Genomic DNA, 6,687 nt, shown 5'->3' with positions numbered 1-6,687 from the left:
ACAACATCTATTGATGGACAAATTTTGACTTTGGAGAATCAAATTTCTGCTCTAGAAAAAGAAAGAGATAAGATCATTTGGAGAGATAGAAGTCTTAGAGGTTTGGTGAGTCCAAGATTGGATTCACTTGGTGTACATAAGAGGGAATGCATGGATATGCTTGGTAAGCCCACACTGGTAGAGGTTAAATAAAGAATCACTTGCATATTCATTGAGTGGACTTGTATCTATCTCCGACACATTCAAAACCAACTGGGATACTTATGTGGAGTTATTAGAGAAAGCTTACTCGGAAATCTTGAAATTGGTCGAGCTCTAGTAAGACATTTTTTTTTAGGTATTTAGGGTACAGTTATCATTCTTTGACATTCTTTTTACAAATTTTTGGGCATTGATGTCAAAGGGGGAGTAGTACACATGTGAAAAAGAATGAAGGGTTGCATACATTAGAGGGAGTTACAGAGTTTTTGGAATTTTGGAGTATTGGAGCATTTTGCATAATCAGCTCAGGGGGAGCACGACAAGATGGAACTGATAGTTGAAACCATGACCATTTTTCACATGAGTATAGCCATTAATGCCAAAGGGGGAGATTGTTGGTAATTGACACTCTACTGGTTAGGTTTCATTATGTTGTCATTGATGGCAACATTTTTTTTGGTTCAGGCTTTATATGGTGTATCGGCAGGCACTTCACAGACTCTACACCGACACCCGCACTAATGGGATAGAAGATTTCTTTAGTCATCGACAATGCAGGCCAACATGTAATATGATATTTTATATATCCTTGTAAGCCGACATAAGGCATAAATTTGTATAGGGTATATAGGGGAGATTGATTAGATCACTTTTGATATGGGTGGATGGATAAGATTATGGATGCAGTATAATGCAAAATATATCAGAGAGACTGTACGTGAGGAATTCATTGTAAGGGTTATTCTGGTACTAACGTTTAAAGTTTTAACCGAAACAGACAGAGCATAAATCGGAACTGTATTCTGGCATAGGAGATGCTATACTAAGTAGTTCACTATTCTTCGGATTGTTGTTTGAATTGTTATGTAGTCAGTGAGTTTCCTTTTGTGATGAGCAGTGTGATCTAGGTTGTAAGCCTTCCTACAAGTGCATGCCCGCCATATATTGTAATATCTCTTCATATAGCAAGTGAATTGATATTGTGGGTCACAAACCCCACCATTGTTTTTTCTTATTGAGGTTTTCCATGTATAAATATGCACCTACTCCAACTTTACCGACCGGCCAACTCTTCATCATCGGTGACTGCACCGAGCCCACTGTCTGCCACTCTGAGCCAACTACCAGCTCTGGCGACCTCCTGCTCAGGCCCCAGTAACCTCCTGACGGCCACAGCCACCGGTTTCTAGCCACTGTCACTTCTCTCCAATGGGACCCCTATCTGCCCTTTTGCAGGTGGCCACTGGCCCATGGGCTAGACATCTATGTGCCACGCAATCTGCCCAGTTGGCTTGCCTAGTCATCGATCATACGCATAGTCAACTGCCATGTCAGTTGTCTGTACAACCAGGAAGAAGGGAGTGGTGGCCATTTTTACGATCATACAACCATCAAATTTAACACAATGAATTGCTAACGTCAACCTGCATCAGCACCTTTTTGAAAATTTTAGACCCCTTTCCGTTGAGAAGTTTGAATTTTTTGGTCAACATTGGAGGCCCATAACTTGCTTAATTTTACCCCTTTTTGGGTGCAATTTTTATTTATTTGGGCTAATTTTCTGTGCTCTCCATAGTGGTGTAGTTATTTTTAGATTTTTGAGAACAAATTGTTTAGAATTTTCAGGTTCTCTCAGTTGTACCTGTCCAATCCTCAATTTTGCAACTTCAAAGGCTTTGTTTGGGCTCATATGACTTCCTTTTCAAGTGTCATTTTTTTGAAAGTGCATATTTTTTCGTCTACTTTCATAATTTATCATCATTTTGTAGAGAATTTGAGTGGATGCTATACTTTCAGAAATTGGTCTTTTTTGCCTTAGTTGGTACTTGTAAATTGCATGGATCTTAGTTTAGATCTCTTGAATTTTTAGTTTGAGTCTCCTTTGGCCTCTTTGAGGCAGTTTTAAAGTTGAAATCAGAATTCCACTTTGCCATTTGTTGCAAGTGGCCCATTGTACATGCACTAAGTATAAAGTGTCAAATCATCATTTTGGTGGGGGTTCTTTGATTGAGTGAATTTGGGGGGTGTCTTGTGTGATTAGGCCTCTCTTTCCTTATGCTCTTTCATTTTTATTTCTATGAGTCCTCATAAATTTCCACCTTTAACTCCTCATAACTATGCATCTTGGAAAATAAAAGCATGGAGCAAACTAATGCAAAAAGGACTCACGCATTTCATAGATGGAACAATAGTAGCACCAGCAGATCCTAAGGCTGATCCTAATGCTCAATTAGAATGGATCACTAAAAAATGCATGAATCTTGGAACTTTGCATAAGTATGTATCAGATGACCTCATTTTTAACATTGAGATGTGTTCTACAATCAAAGAGGCTTGGGATATCTTTCAGAAATTGTATGGTCATGTTGATGAAATCAGAGGCTACAAGATTGACAATGAGCTCACCAACTTGGATCCCAATAGTTTTGATACAATCCAAGATTATGTCACCAAAGCAAATGAGTTAAGAGAAAAGCTTAAGGATTGTGGAATTGACAAAAAGGATGCTCAGTTGATATTCAACTTGTTGGATAAGCTTGCACCAGAATATGCAGCATTTGTGTCTAGCTTCCAAACTCATCATTTGACAATGGGGAGTTCCTATGTTGTGCCTTCATTTGATGCTTTCACATAAATGTTGATGTTGGAACAATTTAAGTTGTTAAACTTTGGGATTATCAAGTCTTCAAAGTCCAAGGCTTTGGTGGCTAATCAAGGGAGTCATGGGAGTCAAGGCAAAGATTCCAATAAGAAGAAGAAGCAATCTAAGTCAAAGACACAACAAGATAAAGGACAATCATACTCTCCATCACAAGGTGATTTTTCATCCTCTTTCAAGAAGGGGAATCCACATAAGAAGGGAAACCCAACTTGTTCTTATTGCAAGAAGTATGGTCATGATGAGCGTCAATTCCACACCAAGAAGGTTGATGAGTTGACAAATCTCCTTAAGAAGAACAACATCAATTTACTATCCACCTACAACAAGAAGGAATCATCTCCTTCTACTTCCTCATAGTCTAAGGGAAAAGGGAAAGCATTTGTGGCTACAACAGGTCCTTCACAACAGTGGATACGTGACTTGGGTGCCTCTTATCACATGGGTTCTACAAAGGATTAGATTTCTTCATTGGAGCCATCTAAGGTACCTCACATTTACATAGGTGATGATACACAAGTTGAGGTTGAAGAGAAAGGTTCGGTTTCCATGGATAATGGAACATTTGAGAATGTTCTTTATGTTCCTAACTTATCTACCAAGCTTCTCTCTATCTACCAAATCACTCGCTATGGGAATAGGAAAAAGGTTGAGTTTACACCTGATTCAGTTGTGGTAAAATAACTTAATAATGATGCCTTGGTAGCAATGGGACAAGTCAATGAAAACTCAAGACTTTATTCATTCTCCCACTTTGGGCCAAGTTCTCCTTCTAGGTCCTTGCTTACTCATTCAAATTCAGAAAGTAAGCTATGGCATGAGTGGTTTGGTCACCTCAACTACCGCTATATTCAACAACTTAGCACTAAAGATATGGTCATAGGTCTACCTCAAATTAGTTTTTCAGGGGGTGTATGTTTAGGATGTTCCATGGGCAAGCATCTCGAGGACAAGTTTGATAAGTGTAAAGCTTGGAGAGCTTTGGAAGTTCTTCATCTTGTTCACAATGATGTCGCAGGTCCATCCCATCACCTTCATTTAGTAGGGCCCGCTATGTCCTCACCTCCATTGATGACTACTCCCTCTTCACTTGGCTCTATTTTCTTGTTCATAAGTGTTGAGTGTTTGACAAATTTCTAGACTTCAAGGCTCATGTGGAGAAGAAATCAGGGAAAGTGGTCAAGATCCTTTGCACAGATAATGGAAGGGAATATGTGAACAAAGTACTTGAGGATTTTTGTATATTTGAGGGGATTGATCTTCAGCATTCAGCTGCCTACACTCTACAACAAAATGGAGTTGTAGAACATAAGAGTAAAACTCTCAAGAAAATGGCTAGCTATATGATACATGCACGTTCTCTTGATCTCATCTTTTGGGAAGTGGCTATCAGTTGTCCTACGCACATCCAAAATCGGGTTCCTCATAAAGATTTGATGGGTATTACTCCTTTTGTGGCTTCATCTCAAAGGAAACCGATTGTGAGATATTTTAGAGTCTTTTGGTGTCCAGGATGGACTCGCATTCCTCTGCAGAAATACAAGGCATTGGAACGTCAGAGTAGGCCTTGTATTTTTGTTGGATATCCCGAGGGTGTTAAGGCATATCAATTGATGGATCCAGAGACACATGAGGTGTTTATTGAGAGGAGTGTTAATTTTGAGGAAAGCTCTCCTAGCTTATTCTCAATTCCTCCTCTACCTTCCTCCATTGTAGATAATGATGAGAGTTATTCAGATGATGAGACTCCTTCAACTCCAACTCGCAGGATTACACCTCTGCAGGGTCCACTAACAATTGAGGAGCCTTTTCCTCCACCTAGACCACGTTGGACTTGAAAAACACTTAAGGCAGTGATTTCTCTTATTAGGGATCCTTCAGATACATGGAGGACTCAATCATAGTATGAGGACCTTCCACATGCATACATTTCTACTGCTTCTGATCCATAGACTTTTTACAAAGCATCAGGGGTTCCTGAGTGGGACCAAGCTATGGAGGAAGAGTATAGTTCCTTGATGAGGAACAACACTTGGGAGTTAGTCCCTCTCCCTAAGGGGTGAAAGATTTTTTTGATGTAAGTGGATCTATCGGACCAAGTTTGCAACGAATGTTAGTGTGGATAAGTATAAGGCTCGACTTGTTGTGAAAGGTTTCTCTCAAGTTTCAGGTGTTAACTATACTAAGACCTTTGCACCCATAGTCAAGATGAACTCCATTTGCTTGACTCTTGCTATTGTTGCAGCTCATGGTTGGCCTATCCATCAGATGGATGTGAAGAGTTCTTTTCTTCATGGGGATCTTGATGAGGAGATATATATGGAGCAGCCCTAGGGGTTCATCCAGGATTCTTCATTGGTTTTCCGACCGAGGAAATCTCTCTAAGGCCTTAAGTAGGCCCATAGGGCTTGGTACGCCAAGATGGATTCCTTCCTTCTCTCAAAAGGGTTCACTAGGTGTCATTCTGATTCGAATGTCTAGATTTTGCAATAGGATTACTCACATTTGATACTTGTGCTCTATGTTTATGATTTGATCATTACAGGGAGCACCTCATCCATCATTAGCAGTGTCAAATCTTCTTTGCATGACAGATTTGCTATGACTAAATTGGGTCTTTTGCACTACTTTCTCAGGATAAAGATTTCATAGTCACCTTCTGGGATTATACTTTTGTACCCCAAGTATGCTCTTGATCTACTTGCATGCTTCATATGGCTGATTGTAAGCTTTCATCTATCTAAGTGTGATTCAATGGTTCAATTGATAGTTATTCCCTCCGCACCGAGACTAATTTTTTTTGTCTCAGAAAATTCATGGTTATAGATTACATTGAAAATTACAAACATTAGACATGCTAATGTTATTGGATTATTGAACTTGTTGAAATCACTCTAAACCTACATCTAATGAATCTTTGAACTCTGAATTTGAACCTCTGGAATCGAACCTTGAACCAAAGAAGATTCAAAGTTCAAGTTCAAAGACCAAAAATTACAATGAACCCAAAATTTGAACTTTAAACCTTTTGAACCTGCACGCTTGAACCCGTGGGCTTGAACCAAAAAGGTTAAAAGTTAAAGTTTAATGAACATTAATTACAAAGCCCACTCCAGTTGAATTAGAACTTTGAACTTGAACTTGAACTTTGAACTTTTTGAAAAGGTTCAAGGTTCAAGTTCAATGACAATTGTTCTTTTGGGCTGCCATAGAAAAACCTATATAACGTTTTATTGAAGGCTCTGTTTCTTATGAAATTTTAACTCTAGAATAAATTGTCCTAGTAGAGCATAACCCATAAATAATTTTTGCATAGGACACATAAGACTTGATATTTAATTGTTAGGGTATATGGGTAACCCAAAAATAAAATAATTAAAATCTCCCAGCTGACATGGAGTTTGGCCATAAAAAATTTAGCATTAAAACATTAACAATAACTGATTTTAAGCTGATTATGAGGCTTTAGGCTCGAGCAAAAATATAGGGGTAACAATTGGAAAGTCACCAAACGCATCCTACACTACATCCAAGGTACACATCATTATGGGATTCACTATGCAGCAGGCACAAGACTTTTCTTGGTTGGATACACAAACTCTGATTGGGCTGGAGATCTTAATGATCGTAAGTCTACTTATGCTTACAACTTCCACCTTCGTTCAGGTCCCATTTGTTGGCAGAGCAAGAAGCAACATGCTATTTCCCTCTCTTTGACTGAGGCTGAGTATCAAGGGGTTGTTAACGCAATGACTAAGACTATTTGGCTTCAGCATATTCTCATAGGGTTTGGGTTCTCCACTCCACGACCAACAGTTCTACATTGT

Source organism: Cryptomeria japonica, chromosome 1 (assembly GCF_030272615.1).
Source record: "Cryptomeria japonica chromosome 1, Sugi_1.0, whole genome shotgun sequence".
Taxonomy (NCBI): domain Eukaryota; kingdom Viridiplantae; phylum Streptophyta; class Pinopsida; order Cupressales; family Cupressaceae; genus Cryptomeria; species Cryptomeria japonica.
This window is presented reverse-complemented; position numbering follows the sequence as displayed.